The following is a 27,394-nucleotide window of genomic DNA, read 5'->3' on the forward strand; positions in this document are numbered from 1 at the left end:
CAGTTGTCTCCCCTTACCCTTTACATAACTACTGTTGTTGTCTGTCAGTTGTCTCCCCTTACCCTTTACATAACTACTGTTGTTGTCTGTCAGTTGTCTCCCCTTACCCTTTACATAACTACTGTTGTTGTCTGTCAGTTGTCTCCCCTTACCCTTTACATAACTTCTGTTGTTGTCTGTCAGTTGTCTCCCCTTACCCTTTACATAACTACTGTTGTTGTCTGTCAGTTGTCTCCCCTTACCCTTTACATAACTACTGTTGTCTGTAGTTGTCTCCCCTTCCCTTTACATAACTACTGTTGTTGTCTGTCAGTTGTCTCCCCTTACCCTTTACATAACTACTGTTGTTGTCTGTCAGTTGTCTCCCCTTACCCTTTACATAACTACTGTTGTTGTCTGTCAGTTGTCTCCCCTTACCCTTTACATAACTAGTGTTGTTGTTTGTCAGTGTTTCTCCCTTACCCTTTACATAACTACTGTTGTTGTCTGTCAGTTGTCTCCCTTACCCTTTACATAACTACTGTTAATGTCTGTCAGTTGTCTCCCCTTACCCTTTACATAACTACTGTTGTTGTCTGTCAGTTGTCTCCCCTTACCCTTTACATAACTACTGTTGTTGTCTGTCAGTTGTCTCCCCTTACCCTTTACATAACTACTGTTGTTGTCTGTCAGTTGTCTCCCCTTACCCTTTACATAACTACTGTTGTTGTCTGTCAGTTGTCTCCCCTTACCCTTTACATAACTACTGTTGTCTGTCAGTTGTCTCCCTTACCCTTTACATAACTACTGTTGTTGTCTGTCAGTTGTCTCTCCTTACCCTTTACATAACTACTGTTTGTTGTCTGTCAGTTGTCTCCCTTACCTTTACATAACTACTGTTGTTGTTGTCTGTCAGTTGTCTCCCCTTACCCTTTACATAACTACTGTTGTTGTCTGTCAGTTGTCTCCCCTTACCTTTACATAACTACTGTTGTTGTCTTAGTTGTTCCCTTACCCTTTACATAGCTACTACTACCTGTTGTTGTCTGTCAGTTGTCTCCCCTTACCCTTTACATAACTACTGTGTTGTTGTCTGTCAGTTGTCTCCCCTTACCCTTTACATAGCTACTGTTGTTGTCTGTCAGTTGTCTCCCCTTACCCTTTACATAACTAGTGTTGTTGTTTGTCAGTTGTCTCCCCTTACCCTTTACATAACTGTTGTGTTGTTGTTGTCTGTCAGTTTCTCCCTTACCCTTTACATAACTACTGTTGTTGTTGTCTGTCAGTTGTCTCCCCTTACCCTTTACATAGCTACTGTTGTTGTCTGTTAGTTGTCTCCTCTTACCCTTTACATAACTATTGTTGTCTATTTGTTGTATCCTCTCTCCCTTTACATAGCTACTGTTGTTGTCTGTCAGTTGTCTCCCCTTACCCTTTACATAGTTACTCGTTGTTGTTTGTCAATTGTATTCCCTTACCTTTACATAACTTCTGTTGTTGTTTGTCAGTTGTCTCCCCTTACCCTTTACATAACTACTGTTGTTGTCTGTCAGTTGTCTCCTCTTACCCTTTACATAACTACTGTTGTTGTCTGTCAGTTGTATCCCCTTACCCTTTACATACTTCTATTATTGTCTGTCAGTTGTCGCCCCTTACCCTTTGCATAAATGTTGTTGTCTATTTGTTGTATCCTCTCTCCCTTTACATAGCTACTGTTGTTGTCTGTCAGTTGTCTCCCCTTAGCCCTTTACATAACTATTGTTGTTATCTGTCAGTTGTCACTTTACCCTTTACATAACTACTGTTGTTGTTCTGTCAGTTGTCTTCCCCTTACCCTTTACATAACTACTGTTGTCTGTCAGTTGTCTCCCCTTACCCTTTATATAACTACAGTTTTCTGTCAGTTGTTTCCCTTACCTTTTACATAACTACTGTTGTTGTCTGTCAGTTGTCTCCCCTTACCCTTTACATAACTTATGTTGTTGTCTGTCAGTTTTCGATCCTTATCCTTTACATAAGTGTTGTTGTTTGTCAGTTATATCCCCTATCCCTTTACAGAGCTACTGTTGTTGTCTGTCAGTTGTCTCCCCTTACACTTTACATAACAGCTGTTGTTGTCTGTTGTATCCCCCAACTCTTTACATAACTACTGATGTTGTCTGTCAGTTGTCTCCCGTTACCCTTTACATAACTACTGTTGTTGTCTGTCAGTTGTCTCTCCTTACCCTTTCCATAACTACTGTTGTTGTCTGTCAGTTGTTTCTCCTTACCCTTTACACAACCAACTTCTGTTGTTGTCTGTCAGTCGTCTCCCCTTACCATTTACATAACTAGTGTTGTCTATCAGTTGTCTCTCCTTCACCTTTACATAACTACTGTTGTTGCCTGTCAGTTGTATCCCCTTACCCTTTACATAACTACCGTTGTTGTCTGTCAGTTATCTCCCCTTATCATTTACATAACTATTGTTGTTATCTGTCAGTTGTCACTTTACCCTTTATAAAACTACTGTTGTTGTCTGTCAGTTGTCTTCCCTTACTCTTTACATAACTACCGCTGTGTCAGTTGTCTCCCCTTACCCTTTACATAACTACAGTTTTCTGTCAGTTGTTTCCCCTTACCTTTTACATAACTACTGTTGTTGTCTGTCAGTTGTATCCCCTTACCCATTACATAACAACTGTTGTTGTCTGTTGTATCCCCTATCCCTTTACATAACTACTGCTGTTGTCTGTCAGTTGTCTCAATTTACCGTTTACATAACTACTGTTGTTGTCTGTCAGTTGTCTCTCCTTACCCTTTCCATCACTACTGTTGTTGTCTGTCAGTTGTCTCCCCTTACCCTTTACATAACTACTGTTTTTGTCTGTCAGTTGTCTCTCCTTACCCTTCCATAACTACTGTTGTTTTCTGTCAGTTGTCTCCCTAACCCTTTACATAACTACTGTTGCCTGTCAGTTGTCTCCCCTTACCCTTTACATAACTACTGTTGTTGTTTGTCAGTTGTCTCCCTCTACCCTTTACATAACTACTGTTGTGGTCTGTCAGTTGTGTTCCCTTACCCTTTACATAACTACTAATGTCTGTCAGTTGTCTCCCCTCACCCTTGACATAGCTACCGTTGTTGTCTGTCAGTTGTCTACCCTTACCCTTTACATAGCTACTGTTGTTGTATGTCTGTTGTCTTCCTTTCCCTTTACAAAACTAGTATTGTTGTCTGTCAGTTGTCTCCCCTAACCCTTTACAAAGCTACTGTTGTTGTCTGTCTGTTGTCTCCCCTCACCCTTTACATAGCTACTGTTGTTGTCTGTCAGTTGTTGGTGCCTTACCCTTTACATAGCTACTGTTGTTGTCTGTCTTTTGTCTCCCTTTCCCTTTACATAACTAGTGTTATTGTCTGTCAGTTGTCTCCCCTTACCCTTTACATATCTACTGTTGTTGTTTGTCTGTTGTCTTTATTACCCTTTACATAACTAGTGTTGTTGTCTGTCTGTTGTCTCCCCTTACCCTTTACATAACTACTGTTGTTTGATGTTTGTTTCATTTCACAACTAATTCAATAATGTGAACTATGTTATTTTGGCGATATCCATGTTACGTTTTCAACAGTCAATAAATGCAGTATTGCTTGTAGGAGTCATTAATCGTCAATTTATGTATCATTACGAACACAAGAAATATTGTTTACGCAAAAATAACGTATTTAACTGTATTTATACAATACACTAATATATATTGACAGAGGACTTTCGCTGTTTGCAGCTAATCGTTGCCTGTGTCTTCTGCTTCATTTCCGTGTTGAAGGAGAGGATTTTGACTGATATCGGGGTCATTTTAGACACATTATATTTGTACACATGTCACCTTTAAAACACAATGATGTTCCCTGTATCGGCGTTAAAAGCAACAGCTGTTGGTATTCCGTCGTGACCTTTAGGTTTATCCGGTAGTTCCATTTTCTGTGACCTACCCCCACTGTCTAACATGTACAGCGCATTCCTCTCCCGGTCAACGACATAGTAATTAGACGAGGAATCCTCTGAGCACATCCCTGGGCAGAAACTGACGTAGAGCTCTTCCTCATCGTCATCGAAAGGTTGGAACTTATCTGTGTACTTCCAGGTTTCATGGTGGATCTTGAGTTGTCTCGTACCGACATCGGAGACCAGAATCTTCCCAGTGGCGCTCACCATGACGTATAATGGCAGTACAAAAAGAGGGTCTATCCCAATTTTAGAGATGACCCTCTTCTTTTTGCCTGTATCCGGACACAACACCAGAATATTTGCCTCATCACATACGTATACCAGTCCAACTCGTGATACGTAGATTCCTCGAGGTTTCCGGAGTTTTCTGATTAAGACTTTACGGAACTGTCCTTCGGAAGTATAGACTTTGATACTGCCGTCCCCGGTTCCATTTCCTGTAATAAGAACCTGTGCATGTTTCAATTGTAATTCATAACATTTATGATATGTTGATATAAATACAAAAAAAACAATGATTATGTTTCTATAAAGCTGTAGCTTACAAAAATCTTTAACCAAAACTTTTTGTTGCTGATAAGCTTTTTTACATGGTTAACTTTTCGATAGGTGGACATTTACGCATATAATATTTTATTGCAAAGACACTCTACGCGTAACATTTTGTGTATTAATCGCGCAATTAACAACGTTGCAATATGTCTACACGTGCGAATCGAGAACTTAAACTCGCGAATATGTCCACAATTACGCTCGTTGTACAAATCTTACCTTCGTCCGTAATATATATTGGTGTCAATATTTTCCCGCGTGGTTGACATGCAACATCAAACGGCTTGGTCAAATCAGAGATTACCTTGTCAAACGCTCCATTTTGCCTGAACAGTTTTACATCATTGTCATCCGTGACAAAAGCATAGTAGATACCTTGAAACCCACGGACAACTGTAAAACCGGAGGGCCAAACGGAAGAAACACGCGATGAATAAGCCTCTGTGGAGTCGAGCGATTGCCAGTCGCAATCGAGACGGATTTTCGAAAGGATCCTGAAAATGGAGATAATGGCGGCGGTGGTGATGATGATGATGGTGGTGGTGGTGTCATCGCTGCTGCTGGCGCTGTTGAACCTGGTGGTGGTAGTGGTGGCCTTACTCTAGCTGGGGGTGGCGTTTGTGCTGTTGCTATTGATTCCGATGAAGTGGCCTCTGCGGCTGAAAGAGTAGACGCTTTTTCTGCTGTACCTTGTAGCATCTCTGTTCCTTTTCCTGTTGTAAAATTTATGTCATAACAGGCTGAATCAACGGAAGCATATGGATCTTCAGTTAAGTCAGGAAAATCGTTCAGGAACAAAGGGCGTCGAGGCGGTAGTACAGGAGGATCTTCGTCAAAAGGGGTCAGGTGGTTTATATATGGATTCACACCACCCTTATCTTTATCTTCTGCTCCAATGTTTATTTTCGTTTTAGGTAGGGGAGGGGGTATTATCGGAGGTGATGGCCGACTTAATCCGCAGAAATTGGTGGAATCCTTATACATATCACACTCTTCTTCTTTCACGTACCCCAATTGAAGTTTTGACAAATCGTCCCTAATACTGTTGTTCTTCGTGAAGGAAACGTGTTGGTATGTTGGCAAGGGTATGTTTTCCTGTTGCAAAGCAATATTAGTCTGCTTCAGTAACCGCTTCGCCTTTTTGCAGAAATCTGTTGTACCATCATTAGAAAGTTTTTCCAATTTTTGTCTGATGTGCCTAAACTCAGATAACCTGTCTTTGATATGCTCCTGTCTTTCAGTCAGAACTTTTACATTCTCATCTGTTTTTGTCTCGACAGGTCGGAGCAGTTCTTCTTTCTTCATGTGAATTTGAGCAAACAGATCTTCAGTGACTTCCTCTATTTCATTTTTTATTGATTCCTTTTGTTCGATTTCCTTTTCTATCATATCCTGTAGCTTTCCCTCGGCCTCTTCATCAACTTTTGCTCGTTTGTACAGTTTATCGGTTTGCTCACCAAGAAGACGTTCTAGTTATTTGGTGTGTTCAAGAATTCCTGTCTTCTCATGTGAATAATGGATACTGCATTTTGAGCAAATTAATTCATCATCGCAAGTCAAGCAAACGGACACCAGTTTATATCCGTGTATATCACATATCTCATCATTGGATTCTTGCTTGGGAAGTTGATCATTACGATCATCAACCACGTCATATTGAACCTCGTCTTCGTCGTTTTCATCATCGTTCGTTTTATCTTCCTCATCAGTTATATGGCCACAACTGGCAACCTTCTGTAGAGACTGCAGTAGATGTACTATCTCCCCGGCAACGGGATAGTTTTCGACCTTCCCTGATTTTGGATGCATCGGTCGCTTGCATGTCAAACAAAATGGCGTGTTGATCATATGTTTACCCAGACATTTAAGGCAGAAGATATGGCCACACTCTATTCGTCGAGGATCACAGAGTTCCAAGCCACATATTCGACATTCTGTGATGGAAAGCAGTTTCGTATAGTCCTTTTTCTTACGTGATGTCATTACTCCCAAACTGAAAAATATTTCACATCAAATAAGATATGTTGAGCATTAGAATTCGTGTTGCATTGGCTTACAAAATGTTGAAATTATTGATCTCGTAAAAAATGGAGGTAATCCGTAGCGTCGTTTTCGATTGACTGTTATGAAGGCGTATTGTTAGTTAAAAATTTGAAATTCCAAGAGATTATGCATTATAGATTAATTTGTCAATATATGTAGTTTTAATGTTATAAGGCTTTACAGACCTCAGAGGTAACTACGAGTCGTCCATATACAGTTTGAAAATTCAGAATTATAATAATGTCACATAAAAAATTCTACATCACACTCCAAACTGTTTTTAATCTTTTTTTCGAAAACATATTGAAGTGTTAATGTTGATATCCCCGTTAATTATAATGATAATTAGCACTTCTACTCAATCGATCCGCCTTACCAAAGTATATACACTCTCTCAAAATTGACGCTAAATGCAAATAACGGTTGTTAATAATATCGTTCAAACATGGCTTATAAGAAGACATTTCATCAATAAAATATGCTTCTATTCAGAACTATCAACATGAAAAGATGTTCTTAAAGAAAATGGTCTTTCACTACCTTGAAAACGGTTACTGGAATATATATTTAATAACATGAGGTATCTCAAACGCATGTTGAAACCTGAAAGCTTTCTAGTTTGAATTGTCATAAATAAGAAGTATGATTAGTCTTGACGCAAATGTATTATTTATCTAGCCAATTTTAATAATTTGCACCAAATCAGTTCCTTATAGACAGTCGTCACACAGGCATAATGTCTTCAGGTAAATTCAGGTCAATTTCGGTTCATTTTCGGATTTTTATTATGACACTTTTTAGAATTAAAATATGATCTCATTTCAAATAGAATTTGTTGCAAGTGAATTTGCCCTGAAATCTGAATGGGTTTCAAATGCAGAATTTTTCAGGCGAAAGTGACATGAAATTGACGTGAAATATTTCGTATCATTCCTTCATATATCATTCTAAGTTAATTTCATTCAGTTATCGATCAAGATTTCCATGAAGCTTATCAAAACAAATTAACTACTACAATCAGTTATTCTAGATCGTTTGTTACATTTAATGTAGATAGTTATGTAGTCGTCCTTACGTATGTAGCACTATTAGTTACACAGTTTGTTAGTGACCTAATACGGAAAAATATTGGGTCTGAAACAAAATGATACATGTTTATTTTAGACCCAATATTTTTCCGTATTAGGTCACTAACAAACTGTGTATCGAATTTATCCCGTCGGAGACCCTTTCAATGAAGTAACTGCAAAATGCATTATGTATGGAAACCAAAAAGACTCAAAATTAAAAAAAATTCACCTCATTGAAGACTCGAATGCGTTGTCATGGTTCATTTCTGTTAAATAATCCTAAATAAGTGTTGCCGATTTCGGTTTACTTTGAAAGTGGTCATCAGCGCTATTATTCAAACATTTTGTCTCCATATCTTTTGCTTGTCGTCGTCGAGAAGCGTTACTTGACCGCTATCTTATTGCTATTGTCTTTAGATGCAAAGAACGATAACTCTATCGTCCAAACCTGATACGATTTCAACTAACCTAATACGACTATATATTCGATATCACGTAACGTCATTTTAACCAATAGGAATACAAGAATCTTGTCTGAGGCGGGATAAAATTATATCTCCATTCACACGATCACTATAAATAAAGGAATATATGTACGAGTGTTATTCCAACATTCATTTCATACGCTGAAAATATCAGGAATACGTTCGTAATACTATATTTATTATGATATACTATATATCATGATATATTTTTATATCGTATTAAATAATAATGAGTTTTTTTATTATCTTCTAGAGCCAGCGGCATGATCACTTTCCGCCGCCACGCACAGCTTTTAACCGAGTTAAAATTAAACTTCAGTTAAAAATGTCACATAGTGTATTATGGATAGATTGTCATGGTCTAATATTGAAGTAAAACATTTTCTCATTTCTTAAGGCATGAACGCATCGCAAGGCTCGCAAAAATAAAAATTTCTTCGACTCGTTTCATAAAATTCCATATGAAATGAACACTCATTTAAGATCTTATATACACAGAAAAATGTTTTTGAAAAAAATAAATAATATACGATTTTGTTCTTTTTATTAAACAAAACACAAATGTAGCCTTCGTTACTTACAAAATGAATTAAAAAATCTAAAATCATATTCTTGATTCAAGACCTGAATTCATCTTTGTAGGTTTTCAGCCATAGTAATCTGTGATATTTAGCATTTGTTCTGTATTTAAAAGGAAAGAACCCGTTAATTTTGTTAAATAGGGAGAATAAGTTGAATAGGTATAAATTATACCATCAGTGGATTAAACGCGTCCATACCAGGTAACTTAACAGATCTTTATAGAAAAGAGAAAGATATATATCAGTGTTGACTAAACATGAGACATCAATAGATTTAACAAATTGTCACTTTCAGCTACATTATCATATATTTGCTGTTAAAATTGAAAAAAAAATTATTAACCTGTAAAATACAGAATTATTTTAAATTGGAACTATACTTTTTCAGTGTGCATTTCTTTTGCTGTCACTTTAAATCACCCAAGTGCGTGACTTTCACGATACTTATATGCGAATAAATTACAGACATGGTTAACGGGTAATTAATCGAGCTATACTGTATGTAATCTGTTTGCATCAGGGTTGTAAAAAGATGCACTATTTACATCGAGACTACAATGGAATGTTATACAATGTTGGTCTCTAGTGTACGTTATACAATGTTATATATGGTGATGTGTTTTTATATCACAGACGCTTGATTAACTATGTGGGTCTTCCACATAAACCGAAAAATGTACGAGGAATTGAATTTAGTGAAGGATGAGAGATAGTTAGCTTAACAATCAACTAAATGAATACTGAATTTACACGATTATATTTTTATTCTGATGATACAATAAGTGAAAAAATGTTATGTAATTATACGTAAGCAAACCTTGTTCTTTAAATATGATATTTTTAAACTAAATCCATTAATGCATATCTGTATTTGACATGAAGCTGTCCTAGGGTAAACTACCCTACCGCTCGAAATAACTCTTACGTATATTGCCAAGGTAAAATTTAGAATCAGTCATCCGGAACGGGAAAGCACACTGAAGGACGTCATGGAATTTCGTCATTTAACGAGTCCATTTATGATTGATTCTATTAATTAATGCAATTCAGTATACGATTTTTACCAATTAAGTTGGCGAAGGGACAACAATCTACAGTCAGTTATACACATATAAGCAGATTATTACGTTTGGAATGAAGCTTTTAAATCAAAATTACTAAAACAGTTTATAAAAAACTAAGTAAGCGGATAATCGTTGACAATTCCGAATACAGCATTGAGACAAGGTGAATTTGAAGAAAAAGTATTTAAGAATTGATAAATCAAAAGCTTAAAAAGTACTTTCGTTTTTATTAGATTACTTAAGGATTAGAAAGAAATGTTCATACTTTATGAACCCGACCGTTCATAGTATTTAAAATTATCAAAACGAGCCAAACTTCATTATTTATAATAGATGCTTAACGAATAGTTTTAATACTTACATAGGAAATACCAATACCAGTCAAAGTCTTTGATGTATAAGCACGTACAACTTCCTATTTCGTTTTCAACTATGGCAATGTCAGGTGCTGTCACGTGATGTATTAAAGGGATATAACTTCTAATCAAGGAAGTATGGTGAAGCTATTTTACATTCGATTGATTCTGTCTTAAAAATGCAATGCATTTGCGAATTAAACATGAGATATTATTCGTAAAACGCCTTAATCTTAATTTAATGTTATTTTTTAACTTACATTGTCAAATTTAATAAATTTAAGTAATCGACTGAAGAGAGTTCACATAATTCCGATAATTGTAATTGTAGCTAAATAAGAATTCAAAGCAAAAGGGATAGCAAATAAGGTATGACTCTGATAAGTTTTACTAAAGGTTAACACCAAGCTTAAGCTTCAGGTATTTTTACAAGGTAAAGCGATAAATTTACTTTTAAAAAATGACAATATCCATGCATTTCTTTCTATTAGCAATACTGCAGTGAAAGCTTTCTACGCCATCATCTCTGTGTAAAAATCACCTGTGTAGCAAGACCAGTAGAACAAAGATATAAAACACTTTGCCTTTCACCATGTAAGTCGGGGTTCTATATTCGAGGCACAGACTTGAAAATGTTAGTTTCTGGAAGCGCTGTGGATTCCACTAGAATATTAGAAGTGATTTGTAGACTCTGTAATTAATAAACACTAAAACGGGTTGAAAGGGGACTATAACAAAGCCCGGGCCGTATAACCGAATAATACAATCTTACATGGGTCCGTCAGGTGGACAGGGATATCTCAACCCGAGTGAAAGATTTTGGCTGGTCAACCCGTTAATGTTGAGATATCCCTGTTCACCTGACAGACAATTGTTTGATTCTTTTTCTCCCATACTTAAACGAAACAGATGAAAATACAGTTTTATAAAAACATTTCCAAAGCGCCGCCATCATAGGAACGTCGCAATGCTTCAAAGTCTGCTCTTTCAGAGAAAACGACATACATTGCACCCATAAAAAATAACGTCATAATGTATACTAAGGGAGCTAACTCTGTATTATGCAGTATACAAATTACAGCAACATACAAACTGGTATCGTTATGATATGATCCGATACCAGCGGCGCGAGTTACTGAACCTCTTTTTATTTCGTCAACTTCTATCGTCTGCTTTCTGACTTGTATCTAAATTTCGTTATCGGGATTACCTATTTATTATCACCATCTATAAGTAAGACATGTCCTGCCATTTTTGGCTTATGAGACGCTACTGACACACAGTTCTGAACAACAAGTACAATGGTGGGCAAAGTACTGGAGTGATTGGAAGATCCGCTACCGACAGGTGGCAGAACCCCCATCATTCTACTCATGACAGAATAAATAAAATTACGTATAACATTATGTATGTATGCATCATAGGCTAAACAATACAGATGAAATTAAAGTAAAATACTAAGAATCATCTTTACGTGTTTGATATTAACAACTCGATAAGTATCCAACCATTGGTGGAGAAAGTACAAATTTGGTTGGGAAGCTTCCTACTTACAATTCGTCACAACCCCATCACTGAATATAAACAGCTACTATATAGGTTAACTCCACCTAAAATCTTATAATTCACGGAAATTGAGCCCTGAAACGAAATGATTCCACTGTGTCTATCAGTAAACATTTAGATTTCCATAGCTAAAAGACAATTTACATTACAATTTACAATGTAAATTATATAATTGTTACATTAACGAATAACAGAAAGGAGAAACCAGCAGCTAAATTCAAAACACAATTTAATTATATATACAATATTATACAGAGATGGTTTACAATATCTAGAGTAATTGGTGGTGGTACAAGAGTAATACGATGATTTAAAGTGTTACTTATCTGTATGCGAATGTCCTGGTATAATCCTTGATCCTTCCAGGTTTCAAATTAACAATAACCACAAATCCACAAGGAAATTGAATGTCCACCGATGATTTGTAAAGTTCCAGGCAATATGAATAAATCCACACAAAGTGTTGTAATAATCCACAGATAAAGTCACAATAGCTCTCCCAATATAATCTTATATGGCGCTGTACAATTCTTGATATGTCTTATTACAGGTCACATTACAGTTCTGATTAGCCTTGGACAGCTGGAGTATATATAGCTAAACCCTAATTCAAGAATATTGGAGAATCTTCTACTTCTAGAAATATCTAACTAAAAGCAGTAAACAAATAAACACACATAACTTTCTGGAAATAGATCATTCTAGATCTCTACTTAAAATCAACATGTTTACAAACATATTTGTTTATACATGATTATATTCTAGAAAGTTCTATAACCTAAATCAATGATATGACCTTCATAGGATGTATTGATATTAAAGTTATAGGAGTTATCTCCCTTATCTCATAACTACATCTATTTAGTGTCTTACATAACACACCCCTCCTTAAAGAAAAGAAAGTTTTCTTGAAAAGGAAACTTTCTTGAAATATCAAGTAACGTTTAAATCCTTGATAAAGCATCAGTCAGAATATTGTCTTTCCCTTTGATATGTTTGATGTCAAGATTGTACTCTTGCAAAGTCAAACTCCACCTGAGAATTCTTTGATTTTTGTTTTTCATTTTCCCAATGAATGTCAAAGGGTTGTGGTCGGTGAAGACCAACACAGGCACAACTGTAGTGCAGAGATACACATCAAATTGGTTCAAGGCCAAAATCAATGCTAAACATTCTTTCTCAATAGTGGAATAATTTCTCTGGTGTTTGTCAAACTTTTTCAAGAAATAACAAATTGGATGGTCAATTTGTTCAGTACCTTCTTGCATCAAAACAACACCAACACCTACATCACTGGCGTCAACAAACAGTTTGAACTGTTTATTAAAATCTGGAGCAGTCAGAATTGGTGAGTTCGATAGTATGGCTTTCAATTTCTCAAAGGCAGACTTACAGCTGACCAGACAAATTTGACATTTTTCTTTAGCAAAGCAGTAAGTGGAGGGGAAATTTTGACAAAATTTTCTGTAGTATCCAGCCATACCAAGAAATCTCATCAGCTCTCTCTTGCCTCCAGGAGCTGAAAAATCTATAATTGATTCTACTTTGGCCTGAACAGGTTTAACCTGCCCCTGTTCTACAACATGGCCTAAAAATTCAACAATTGCATGACCAAAATTCACATTTCAGTAAGTTTACAGTCGATTTCATGGTAGCGAGTCTCTCGAAGAATTCGCGAATCCTGCGTAAATGGTCTTCCCACGTGTCGTGGTAGTTGATAACGTCATCAATGTATCCATCACACCCTTCCAGGTCTGATATCACGCTGTTAAGACGTTGAAATGTTGCCGGGGCATTCTTCATACCAAACGGCATACCTTTGTACTGGTACAAACCTTGTGAGGTTACAAATGCTGACACTTCTTTAGCTCTTTCTGTTAATGTCACTTGCAAATATCCTTTCAGCAGGTCAAACTTGCTTACGTACTTGACTTTGCAGACTTTGTCATTACACGAGTCAATCCTTGGAATTGGATAAGAGTCTATTTTACTGACAGAGTTTATTTTGCTGAAGTCAGTACAGAACCGGTATGTCTTGTCTGGCTTTGGCACCAGAACACATGGAGACCTCCATTCACTTTGCAATAATATCATTTTCCAACATGTATGGAATTACTTTCTTTAAGTGTTCGTCTTTCAAAGGATTAACACGGTAAGGATGTTGCTTGACAGGTGGCGCATCGCATACATCCACGTCGTGATAGATAGCATCTGTTTTGCCTAGTATATCCGGAAACAAATGTTTATACTCAAGTATCAGATCTTTCAGTTCATTTCGTTCCTTTTCCGATAGATGACATAGTTTCTTGTCCAAGTTCGCGAGCACATCTGAGTTCCGTAACTTAACACTACAGTCTAAATTTACATCTTGTACACCACCATTAAAGTCTCATTTATTTCACTTTGTGATGGTACATAGGCCAAAGTAGCAATAGGTTGAGAGGTCTTGCTTTCTTCTCTATCTACATATTTCATAGGCATATTAACATGACATAATAGATTTTTTGCGCCTCCCTGGAGTTTGTACAATGTTGTTAACATCATCGACCTTTTTCTCAACAACATAAGGTCAAAAATTACTAGCTTGCAAAGGCTGATCTGGTATTGGTAATAGAGCCAAATTTTTGTCACCTGGATCAAAACTTCTGGCACGGGCATCTTTATCATACCATGTTTTCATTTTGGTTTGAGTATCGGTCAAGTTTTCTTTTGCCAATTCACATGCCCTTGTCAACCTTCGCTTAAAGTTAGACATATAATCTAAGAGATTCACTGTAGAATCTTCATCCAAAATTTTGTCTTTCAAAATTTTCAAAGGACCATGTACAGTTTGTCCAAACACAAGTTCAAAGGGACTGAAGCCAAGAGATTCTTGTACAGATTCTCTAACGCCAAACAACATGTGTGTACCTTCGTCCCAATCTCTTTTGTTTTCAAAACAATATGATCTCATCATATTCTTCAATGTCTGATGAAAACGTTCTAAAGCACCCTGAGACTGTGGATGATAAGCACTAGACTTATACTGCTTGATCTGGAGCTGGTAGATGACTTGTTGAAAAATACCAGACATAAAATTTGAACCTTGGTCCGATTGGACACTTTTGGAAGATCAACCAGTGCAAAGAATTTAACCAAAGCCTTGACTATGTTAGGGACCTTAATATTCATGTGTGGAATGGCTTCAGGGAAGCGTGTGGAAGCACACATAATAGTTAAAAGATACTCATTCCCAGACGTAGTTTTGGGTAGAGGACCTACACAGTCTATAATGACTCTACTAAATGGTTCATCAAATGCTGGAATGGGGTGCAGAGGTGTCACAGGGATTTTTCTGAATAGGTTTCCCTACCACCTGACAAGTATGACAAGACCTATAAAAATCAGCCACATCCCGTTTCAATTTGGACCAAAAGAAGTAATCTAAGATCCTGTTATAAGTCTTGGTCACACTTAGGTGCCCTGCCATAGGTACGTCATGAGACAAACTCAGAATATCTTGCCTATACCTCGGTGGGACAACTATTTGATTGACAACCTTCCAGTCTTATTCGGGAGCCACATCAGGGGGGCGCCACTTGCGCATCAACACACCTGACTTATAGGAAGTAACAAACTGGGACTTTCTCAGCCTCTTCCTTACTCAAAGCCCGATTACACAATAAGGAGATTTCAGGATCTTTTTCCTGTTCTACTATAAGCTCCTCTCTAAACAAAGATGATTTACTCATCATATCAGCCAAAGAAGTTCCGGTGTAACACCAATGGTGACAGGCCCAGTTACCAAGTCTGACTTTAAATAAACACAATGGAGAGGCATATTAACAAAACCTAACTCTACACCTTGAAGCAAAACACTACTACCACATGAGGTCTCCTCAGACAAAGGCACTAGCCATCTAATATCAGAGAATGAGAAGCCCAGTATCTCGCAAAATCTTCACAGGTTTCAAGTTGGTGATATCACTAGTAAGTGAAACAAAACCTTCAGAAATGAAGAGAGGTACTTATCCAAGACGCTATCAGACTCTGACCTCTTAATCTCAACAGACACTTTAGAATCTTCCACAATATCACTAAGTTTCTGACTAGGTTTTGACATAGCTAGCACAGAAGGAACTGACTGTTTACGCCTTTGCTCCTTAAGCTGGAGAGAATAACATTCAGGCATAGCATGTCCTACTTTCTTGCAGTAATTACAAACAGGACCAGAAGGAGAACCCACACCTGCCCTATGATCTATTTTAGAATCATACTTAGTCTTATCACCTAATTTAGGTTTGTCTTACGTATTAGAAGGGCCACTAAAGGTTGGGTTCCTAGTTTGATAAAATTTACTAGTACCTGTGGTACTGTTTTTGTCTTGAGAACTGTTTTAAAAAAATGAGCCTTTGTGGGTGAGAGCGTAATCATCAGCAATTGTAGCTGCTTCATTAAGTGTTTTAATTTTGTGGACACAACGTTTAATCTCCTCTGTCAACAATAATTGCCTCAATTTACCGAAATCATCATCAATTTCTTTAGAATCACACCACCTATTAAACAATTGTCCTTTTTCTCTGGCAAATTCTACATGAGTTTGTTCATCTCTCTTCCTCGAGTTTCGAAATTTCTGGCGGTAAGCCTCAGGAACTAACTCATAAGCTTTAAAAATAGCTTTCTTGACTAAGTGGTAATTTGAAATGTCATCTACAGAAAAAGAAGAATAAATGTCTCTAGCTTTACCAATCAAGACACTCTGAAGAAGCATTGTAAGCTTATCCTCAAGCCATTTCATACTGTCAGCTATTTCCTCAAAATGCAGAAAATACTTGTCAACTTCTTTCGCTTGAAAAGGGGGAACTAACCTAATGTTTCTACTAACATCAAAACCTCTGTTTCCTTGTAAACCCTTAAAAGTTGGAGTATTTGAACCGTCTTGAGAAGCTAGTTCTAATTCTTTAATTCTAAGTTCTGTTTCATCTTGAATTTTCTGCTTCTCTATTTCTAACATTTGATCTCTCTCGATCTTTTTTCTTTCAAAGAATTCTCTTTCGATTTCTTTTTCTCTTAACTCTCTTTCTTTGTCATTTTCTTTTTCTCTTAACTCCATCTCTTTCATTTCCTTCTTTTTGTCTATTTCCATTTGTCTTAGTTTCATTTCATGTTCAAGTTCCATTTGCCTAATTGGAATTTCTGAACTGACTGTTTCCTCTATACTATCTAATGCACTAGAGTCAAATTTGCCATTGTCAACAAAATATCTTATAATTAAATTCCTAATTCAAGCTTTCCTCAAATTAGTTTTAAAAGTTAGGCATAAATGTTTACCCAATAAAAGTAAATCCTTCTTACTAAGTTGCAAAAGAATTTCAAGGAATGGCGCTTTAACAAACTGTTATTTCTCAATCTCTTTTCTCTTAACTCTCTTTCTTTGTCTATTTCTTTTGCTCTTAACTCTCTGTCTTTGTCTATTTCTTTTTCTCTTAACTCCTTTTCTATTTCTCTTTCTCTCATTTCTTTCTCTATTTGTTTCATTTTCATTTCATGTTCAAGTTCCATTTGTCTAATTTGGATTTCTAAAGTGACTGTTTCCTCTATACTATCTAATACACTAGAGTCAAACTTGCCATTGTAAACAAAATATCTTATAATCACATTCCTAATTTCAGTTTTCCTCAAATTTGTTTTGATACTTAGGCCTAAATGTTTACCCAATAAAAGCCGGGATCTAGGGGGTCCACCTGCAAATGTTATGACTATTTTTCAATTTGTAGTGAAATTCGAGATGGCAGCCATCTTGATGACGTCATAACCGGAAGTTCATCCAAGTTTATACAATGTTACCTCTCGATTTCGTTATCAGTGGGTCATAAGGCTTCAGAAAAACATTGGTTCGTTAAGTTGGGGGGGGGGGGGGGGGGGGGGGGGGGGGGGGGGGGGGGGGGGGGTGCACATGCCCCCCTAGATTTCGGCCTATTGGTTTCAAATGTAAACTCAAAGTTTGTACACAAATTTTGAAAATTTCTTAATTGATTTTTTAAAGTTATATGTCACTAATAAAATATCGATCTCGGACAAGAGCCCCCAATCTGTTAAGACCAAGAATAACAGAAATGAGAAACCAGTAGCTATATTCAAAACACAATTTAATTATATATACAATATTATACAGAAATGGTTTACAATTTTTAAAAGTAATTGGTGGTGGTACAAGAGTAATACGAGAACTTCTTTTCTCACTCACGATCTTAATCAATATCCATCCAGCCAAAAACAGTGTTCTACCAAACTGAAATATAGTTGCTGCATAAATACAGATGTGTCTTGTAGATTTCCTAAGTCATCTGCTGACTATGGTTAAGTATGTTAATGTGATAACTATTCATTACAGGACACATCTTATCTTTGAGGGTACATACATAATTGATTTAATAGTAGAGTTGAATCAATGCTGTCTATTAACATATTTCCATATACTCCACCCAATATATTTTTTAAAACAAACATACTTTTTCAAGTATAACTATAACTCAGATAATTGTACTTACATCAAATATACCAAACAGCTATTACTTTATTTATGTAATGATGTAGAGTTAAATCCAGGACCTCATTGTAATCTTGAAATCTCTCATTTAAATGTTAGGTCACTCAGAAATAAAATTGATATGATTGAATCAGAACTTTATGATAAAGATATATTATGCTTGACTGAAACTCATCTCACACCAAATATCCCAAACTCTGACATAAACATAAATTCATTTTCTAATAATATCCATAGGGTAGATAGAAAGACTGGGCTAGGAGATGGAATAATCATATATTGTAAAAATACTTTAAACACTAAAAGAAGAGAGGACTTGGAACATGAGGATCTGGAGCTCATCTGGTTGGATATTTTCATCAATAATAAAAAAATATTATTAGGATGTATTTATAGACCGGAATCAAATGTTGACTGTTGGAATAAGCTTGAAATAGTTCTTGAGGAGGTTTATAACAAAAATACAGGTACTGATATCATTATAACTGATGATATAAATTTAAACATGTTAAATATTCCCGACAACCACTATTTAAGCAGACTATTGACAAAATTTAATCTCAACAGTATAATCAATGAACCTACAAGAGTAACTGATACTACTTCCACTGCTATTGATATACCTTTTACTAATAGCATTAATCTAATTAGAAATACTTTAGTGAGTAAACCAATATGCAGTGATAAATCAGTTATCCATTTTACTTGTTCGTACTCTGTATTCAAATAAAAATCTTACAAGAAAACTATCTTTCTCTACGATAATGCAACTTCATACAGATGAATTCAAATATCAATAATGTAAACTGGGATGTAATTACACAAAACCTTTACACTAATTAATTCAATAAGCTTTTAACTGATACTATAAATGAATAAATAGATCTGTTTATTCCATCTTAAACTATTACTGTACGCCCAAATGATAAACCTTGGATGACCAATAATATAAGACAACAAATTAGAAAAAGAAACAGATTACATACAAGAGCCAGAAATACTAACTTACAGACTGACTGGGCAAACTTTAGGCAAAGTAGAAATGAAGTCATAGATTTAATTCGAACTGAAAAAATAAACCATTTCAATAAACTAAAAAAATCCCTTCAAGATCAGTTAATTCCTTTAAATAAATGGTGGAAAATTGCCAAATCGGTTATGAACTCGAGTAATGTATCACATTCTTTGCCTCCACTATTTGAAAATAATTACTATATACATCACCCTTTGGATAATGCCTAAATAACTATTTCAGTTCAATATCTACTTCATCTGCTAATTTAGATCCATTACCACCTTTGGAAAATACCTTCCCCTTTAGATTAGATAACATTGTTATTTTAGAACAGGATATTAAAGATCAACTTGACTTACTTAATGAAAAAAAAATCCTGGTCCAGACAACATGATACCAAAAATTATTAAATACCTAACTCCTTCTCTTATACACCCTCTTACTCTACTGTGTAATAAAACTTTAGAAACTGGAGTTATTCCATTATCTTGGAAAACAGCTAATAGCAATGCAATTTATAAAGGAAAAGGGCTTGAGAGTAATGCTTCAAATTATAGACCAATATCTGTAACACCATGCTTTAGTAAAATAATAGAAAAAGTAATTTTTAAATATATGTTTAACTATATGAAAGAGTGTGATGTTATAACAAAGCACCAATCAGGATTTTTGCCTAAAGACTAGTACAGTTAACCAGTTACTAGATATTTATAATATATGGATGTAAATTTTGCAATAATGATATTGACAAAGGTATTTTAGAATGCGTGATTGAATATACGTGTATACGCCATACTAAAAGATTTGATTTCTGATAAACATATTTTATATACATGTATCATAGCCCTTTGCATATATAAGCAAATAATAACAAGTAACAAGTGACCATATCTAATTACTTGATAGTCAAAATACTATCTAGCAGTGCAATTAAACATCTAAACTATTGTATATGTTAATATTTATTTCTAATTTACTCTAAACTATCCCGGCTGGATAGATACTAAATACTGTTTATCGAATATTGAGAATCTTTTAGATAACTATAATAGTTATCTAATTGAATAATCAAACTATGTACATATTAGAACCATAAATGTTGGTTAACTCCAATTGTATAAAAAAATTTGCATTCGATTTCCTACCAAATTTTTTTTTTTTTTTTCATATTCAACTGAAGACAAAATGTTCATTTGTTGTCAGACTCTCATACATATTCCAAAGGGATGGGTCATTGTGCATAAGCACAGGGACTTTTTGGCCTAATATCTCATGGTGTGTATGTATGTTAGTCTGTAATAAATGAGCATGATTCTTATCCCTATCCAAAAACTACAATCATTAGGAATATGAAATCCAAATAACTAAACTTGTTCTAAAACATTTTCTATTAAAAATAAAATTGGAGTTATCCCCCTTTAATCAGTAATTATTAATATTATTATCACTATACTGTAACTAATTCAATTTATTTGTATATATAAATATATGTATTAATGAATTGCAGAATGAATTCATGTATATACTTTAAAATATGATCTGGAGAGGACTTAAATAGGCGTAGTCTGATGTCCAATCCTATTGAAGTACATAATATCAATAAAATATTGTTGAAATTAAAAAAAGATACGAGAATTTAAAGTGTTACTTATTTGTATGTGAATGTCCTGGTATAATCCTTAATCCTTCCAGGTTACTAATTAACAATGTTCACAATTCCACGAGGTAAATGAATGTCCACAGATAATTTGTAAAGTTCCAGGCAATATGAATAAATCCACACATTGGGTTGCAATATGAAAATGTCACCATAGCTCTCCAAATAGAATCTAATATGGCACTGTACAATTCTTGATATGTCTCATTACAGGTCTCATTACAGTTCTCATTACAGTTCTGATAAGCCTTGGACAGCTGGAGTATATATAGCTAAACCCTAATTCAAGAATATTGGAGAACCTTCTACTTCTAGAAATATCTAACTAAAAATATTAAACAAATAAACACACAGAACTTTCTGGAAATGGATCATTCTATAGATCCCTACTTATAATCAACATGTTGACAAACATGAATGTTTACACATGATATTATTCTAGAACGTTCTATACGAGTAACCTAAATTAATGATATGACCTAGGCTGCATTGATAATATAGCTATAGGAGTTATCTCCCTTATCTAAAAACTACATGTATTTAGTGTCGTACATAACAACATACATGTAACTGCAATTACCTACATAACAAAGAATTTCACGTCAGAATGAATTCCGTAATTCCAGCAGAGTCCGCCTTTTTGTCCCGCCGTCATCGTAATTCTGACGTCACGTCATTTTTCCTAATGTCATTTTATTGTTTCTTTTTGATGTCACATTGGATTTTCAGCCAATGAAATCGCTCCAGGTCATATTACACTAGTGACATATGCAAAAATATAAGACGGACGAAATCACTGGATATCAGGCGGATTATGTGATAATATTTCATACCTATGGGTGTAATACTGGCTGGTCCAGGGCAATACACTCATGTCGCCTGAAGCTGTATTGCATGATTTCCCATGCAATAAAGCCTCGTTACGTCATGGCGTCAACAAAATCTCTATTTCCTGGGTAAAATTTTAACATATTTTCAAAAATATGACTGGTTTCACTATAAAAGATGCAAACAACGGAATTCGTATTAAAAATATTACGTAATTTTTCATGTATGGAAAATTGACATCCAGTCGTGGATTTCTTCGAACTTATTTCAAAATAGCGGGATATTATAGTTGTAAAATTGCAATAAAACGTCGAGGAGTCATGAGTGGATATGAAGGATAGGGATATTCTACCCTCGGGATCACAAAATGTTGCAGAACCCTCGGCAAGCCTCGGGTTTTACTACATTTTCAAAATTTTTGTGACCCTCGTATTCAAACAGCTTATATGACACGACTCGGGTTAGTCACTTCAAGCAGGGCCACGGTATACCGTGTGTACCGTACAGTATGCGGTATAAGGGGGTTAACGCTTAAAACGCTAACACGGTAGATCTACTACATGTACTAGTGTACGTATGCTGTATGCTTATCAGTGCGCTGGAATGGAACTCTTCAATTTAAAAAGTTAGAATTTCTTGTAGCTTTGATTTTGAAATCGAGACAGTTTACCTAATTGCGATCCATTACTCCAACGATGTGACCTTCAGCTGAATCCTCATAATTTGTTAGTATTTCCACATAAATTCAAGACCCCGTTTAAACTAGGAATTTTTTGTATGCCTACATATCACTTCGTATGTGTATCTAGGCCTATATATATATATATGCTTATAGCGCTATGACAAAAGTATTCGCGATTTTCCAAGGTAACGGACATATTCAAGGGCAAGTTTTCTTAATTTTAGCTTTACAATCCTTCTCCTCATTTATCCTTGGAGGTATTTCATCAATATTTGATGGGTAGGGGATAGGAAGGTAAAATGTCAAGCCTGTAGGTGGTTAACAAAATAAAGTCAAAATTACTAATGTAGCATTGAGATTATATGTACTTTTATTTTATTTTTTCAAAGGACCAAGATGAGCTTATGCGATACTATGGCATCCGGCGTCCGTCCATCAACAATAAGCTTCTTCTCCATAACCAGTAGTCGGAATTTAACAAAATTTGACTGGTAGCATCCTTACGGGTTACTGATTGTAAATTATACAAATGGTTGGGCTGACCCTCTTGGGGCCAGAGGAACAGGGTCAATTTGGCTATTTCCATATAAACGACTTCTTCTCTGAAACTAAGCATGTGTGATATAATATGGAAAAGTTGAATTTAGATATATTAGTTGTACCCTTGCCATGTCTGTACATGTAGCCTTCGGGACCTATCGTCGTGTCGCGTAACATGTTGTCCAGACATCAACGAAAGCTATTTAACCCAACAGTTACACATGACTGTGATTTATCATATCTGCTAATGGTCAGCATTTTGATGTAACTTAGATTGATTCTGTGATTAACATTGATTTATAGATATTACTCAACACAAACATGTAGGGCTATTTAAAGGTCATCAAACAATGCATAGGGTGTCACTTCCCCCAGTACTCGACCATGGCCCATACTTTGTCGTCCGGAATAAAGTACTGAAACAAAAACTCCGTGTTTGACTCTACATCAACACAACGTACAACAACAACACAAAACACCAACTTTAAAGAGGTCACACAGAATATAAAGAATAGAATTCCTTCACATGGGATAGCACTCATACTAGTATCCTTATAGGATGGGGATTAAAAATTGTACAAATGATTGGGCTGACCCCCTGGGGGCCTGAGAGGTGGGGCCAAAAGTGTCAATTTCCACATCTCTGAAACTTAGGCATGTGATAGTATTCATAATGCAATGGTAGCATGCATCATTAAAGGGTAGGAAAGAAAATTAAAATCGAATAGAACTTTGTTATTGATGTAAATAATTGTAAATACAGGATGAAGTGACTGAAATCATTCAACATCTTGATCACCTGATAAAAAACCAGTTTATAATTGTTGAAATAATCAGATTGATAAGAAGATAATTGAAGAAGCTCAGTCAGACCTGATTTTTTTAACACATATGTACCTAACCATCCATTTCTTTAGCAAATACCACACACCACTTACAATAACAAATATTTTAGTGAAACATAAAAACAAAATGTAAAAGTTTATAAAAAATGTTAAATCATCCTATATACAACTTTAAGGTGTGGATGGTATATCAACATATTATATCAATTTTCTCCGATAATTTCTTTGTCAACAGTTTTCTTGACAATAGACATTCACATTTTATCCTTTTCCTATACATGTATTTACATTTATGTTATGTACGGTTTATACAGCATTGCCAATAGTTTTTTCGGGAGTGATATTGTCGTATTTCTTGGGATATATACATTAATTCTGATCCATGATGAATAAGTAATGCTTTATTTTTTTATTTTTTTTTTTTCATGTGAAGCTGACATCCACAAGAATAACCGAATAAGTTGTTGTCTTACTTTCACTTTAACTTTCATGATCAATTATTTATCTAAAATAATATCACGTTTTCTTTCAAATTTTGTCAGGACAGTCTGTACAATTTCGATAAGAATAAAACTATGACTAATTGCAGATAACTGATTTCAATATCAATAATATATCAAAGTAAAAGTGACAACTCTCTGGTTGCTTTTTGATAAATAATAATCTGGTCCAGATATTTTTTCTTCAAAAAAAATATCTATAAAATTCATATATATCATTTATAAACAACGTTAAAAAAAATCTTGGGGAATATTTATGCTATACAATACATGAACAAAGCCCCCCCCCCCCCCCCCCCCCCCCCCCCCCCCCCCGATAGTAGGTTTCCTTACAGCCTGTTACTTTCACGGGAATACAGCTACAACAACACTCAACCACCTGTTCGTCACCACTGCTTCGCCGAGACAAACCCAAATTAAGACAGAGACTGACTGTAAGCCGATAGTCCCTAAACCTTAACATTACTACCATTGTCTGTCAGTTGTCTCCCCTTACCCTTTCCATAATTAATGTTCTTATCTGTCAATTGTATCCTCTTACCCTTTACATAACAACTGTTGTCTGTCAGTTGTCTCCCCTTACCCTTTACATAACTAGTGTTGTTGTCTGTCAGTTGTCTCCCCTTACCATTTACATAGCTACTGTTGTTATCTGTAATTTGTCTCCCCTTACCCTTTACATAACTACTGTTGTTGTCTGTCAGTTGTCTCCCCTTACCCTTTACATAACTACTGTTGTTGTCTGTCAGTAGTATCCTTACCCTTTCCATAACTACCGTTGTTGTCTATCGGTTGTATCCCCTTACACTTTCCATAACTAATGTTGTTATCTGTCAGTTGTATCCTCTTACCCTTTACATAACTACTAATGTCTGTCAGTTACCTCTCCTTGCCCTTTACACAACTACTGTTGTTGTCTGTCAGTTGTCTCCCCTTACCCTTTCCATAACTAATGTTCTTATCTGTCAATTGTCTCCACTTACCCTTTAAATAACTACTGCTGTCTGTCAGTTATCTCTCCTTACCCTTTACATAACTACCGTAGTTGTATGTCAGTTGTCTCCCCTTACCCTTTACACAACTACTGTTGTTGTCTGTCAGTTGTATCCTCTTACTCTTTACATAACTAGTGTTTTTGTTTATGAGTGTCAGTTGTCTCCCCTACTCACCAATACTGACAGGATCAGTTGTCTCCCCTGTACTTTGATGGGATCATCAGTTGTCTCCCCTGTACTCACCCAATACTGACAGGATCAGTTGTCTCCCCTGTACTCACCCAATACTGACAGGATCACTGTACTCACCCAATACTGACAGGAATCAGTTGTCTCCCCTGTACTCACCCAATACTGACAGGATCAGTTGTCTCCCCTGTACTCACCCAATACTGACAAGGATCAGTTGTATCCCCTGTACTCACCCAATACTGACAGGATCAGTTGTCTCCCCTGTACTCATCCAATACTGACAGGATCAGTTGTCTCCCCTGTACTCACCCAATACTGACAGGATCAGTTGTCTCCCCTGTACTCACCCAATACTGACAGGAATCAGTTGTCTCCCCTGTACTCACCCAATACTGACAATATCAGTTGTATCCCCTGTACTAACCCAATACTGATAGGATCAGTTGTATCCCCTGTACTCACCCAATACTGACAGGAATCGGTTGTCTCCCCTGTACTCATCCAATACTGATAGGATCAGTTGTTTCCCCTGTACTCACCCAATACTGACAGGATCAGTTGTATCCCCTGTACTCACCCAATACTGACAGGATCAGTTGTCTCCCCTGTACTCACCCAATACTGATAGGATCAGTTGTTTCCCCTGTACTCACCCAATACTGACAGGAATCAGTTGTCTCCCCTGTACTAACCCAATACTGATAGGATCAGTTGTATCCCCTGTACTCACCCAATACTGACAGGAATCTGTTGTCTCCCCTGTACTCACCCAATACTGATAGGATCAGTTGTTTTCCCTGTACTCACCTGATACTGACAGGAATCAGTTGTCTCCCCTGTACTCACCCAATACTGACAGGATCAGTTGTCTCCCCTGTACTCACCCAATACTGACAGGAATCAGTTGTCTCCCCTGTACTCACCCAATACTGATAGGATCAGTTGTCTCCCCTGTACTCACCCAATACTGACAGGAATCAGTTGTCTCCCCTGTACTCACCCAATACTGACAGGATCAGTTGTCTCCCCTGTACTCACCCAATACTGACAGGATCAGTTGTCTCCCCTGTACTCACCAATACTGACAGGATCAGTTGTCTCCCCTGTACTCACCCAATACTGACAGGATCAGTTGTCTCCCCTGTACTCACCCAATACTGACAGGAATCAGTTGTATCCCCTGTACTCACCCAATACTGACAGGATCAGTTGTCTCCCCTGTACTCACCCAATACTGACAGGAATCAGTTGTATCCCCTGTACTCACCCAATACTGACAGGATCAGTTGTCTCCCCTGTACTCACCCAATACTGACAGGATCAGTTGTCTCCCCTGTACTCACCCAATACTGACAGGATCAGTTGTCTCCCCTGTACTCACCCAATACTGACAGGATCAGTTGTATCCCCTGTACTCACCCAATACTGACAGGATCAGTTGTCTCCCCTGTACTCACCCAATACTGACAATATCAGTTGTATCCCCTGTACTCACCCAATACTGATAGGATCAGTTGTATCCCCTGTACTCACCCAATACTGACAGGAATCAGTTGTCTCCCCTGTACTCACCCAATACTGACAGGATCAGTTGTCTCCCCTGTACTCACCCAATACTGATAGGATCAGTTGTCTCCCCTGTACTCACCCAATACTGACAGGAATCAGTTGTCTCCCCTGTACTCACCCAATACTGATAGGATCAGTTGTCTCCCCTGTACTCACCCAATACTGACAGGATCAGTTGTTTCCCCTGTACTCACCCAATACTGACAGGATCAGTTGTCTCCCCTGTACTCACCCAATACTGATAGGATCAGTTGTCTCCCCTGTACTCACCCAATACTGACAGGAATCAGTTGTTTCCCCTGTACTCACCCAATACTGATAGGATCAGTTGTCTCCCCTGTACTCACCCAATACTGACAG

At 36.4% G+C, this 27,394-nt stretch overlaps 1 pseudogene; it reads right to left on the minus strand.

The window, feature by feature from the left end:
* Positions 1-1,796: 1,796 nt before the first annotated feature.
* LOC138332205 (uncharacterized protein DDB_G0284459-like) overlaps positions 1,797-27,394 on the minus strand; it is a 44,151-nt pseudogene continuing 18,553 nt past the window's right edge.

This window comes from Argopecten irradians, chromosome 9, assembly GCF_041381155.1.
Source record: "Argopecten irradians isolate NY chromosome 9, Ai_NY, whole genome shotgun sequence".
Lineage (NCBI taxonomy): Eukaryota > Metazoa > Mollusca > Bivalvia > Pectinida > Pectinidae > Argopecten > Argopecten irradians.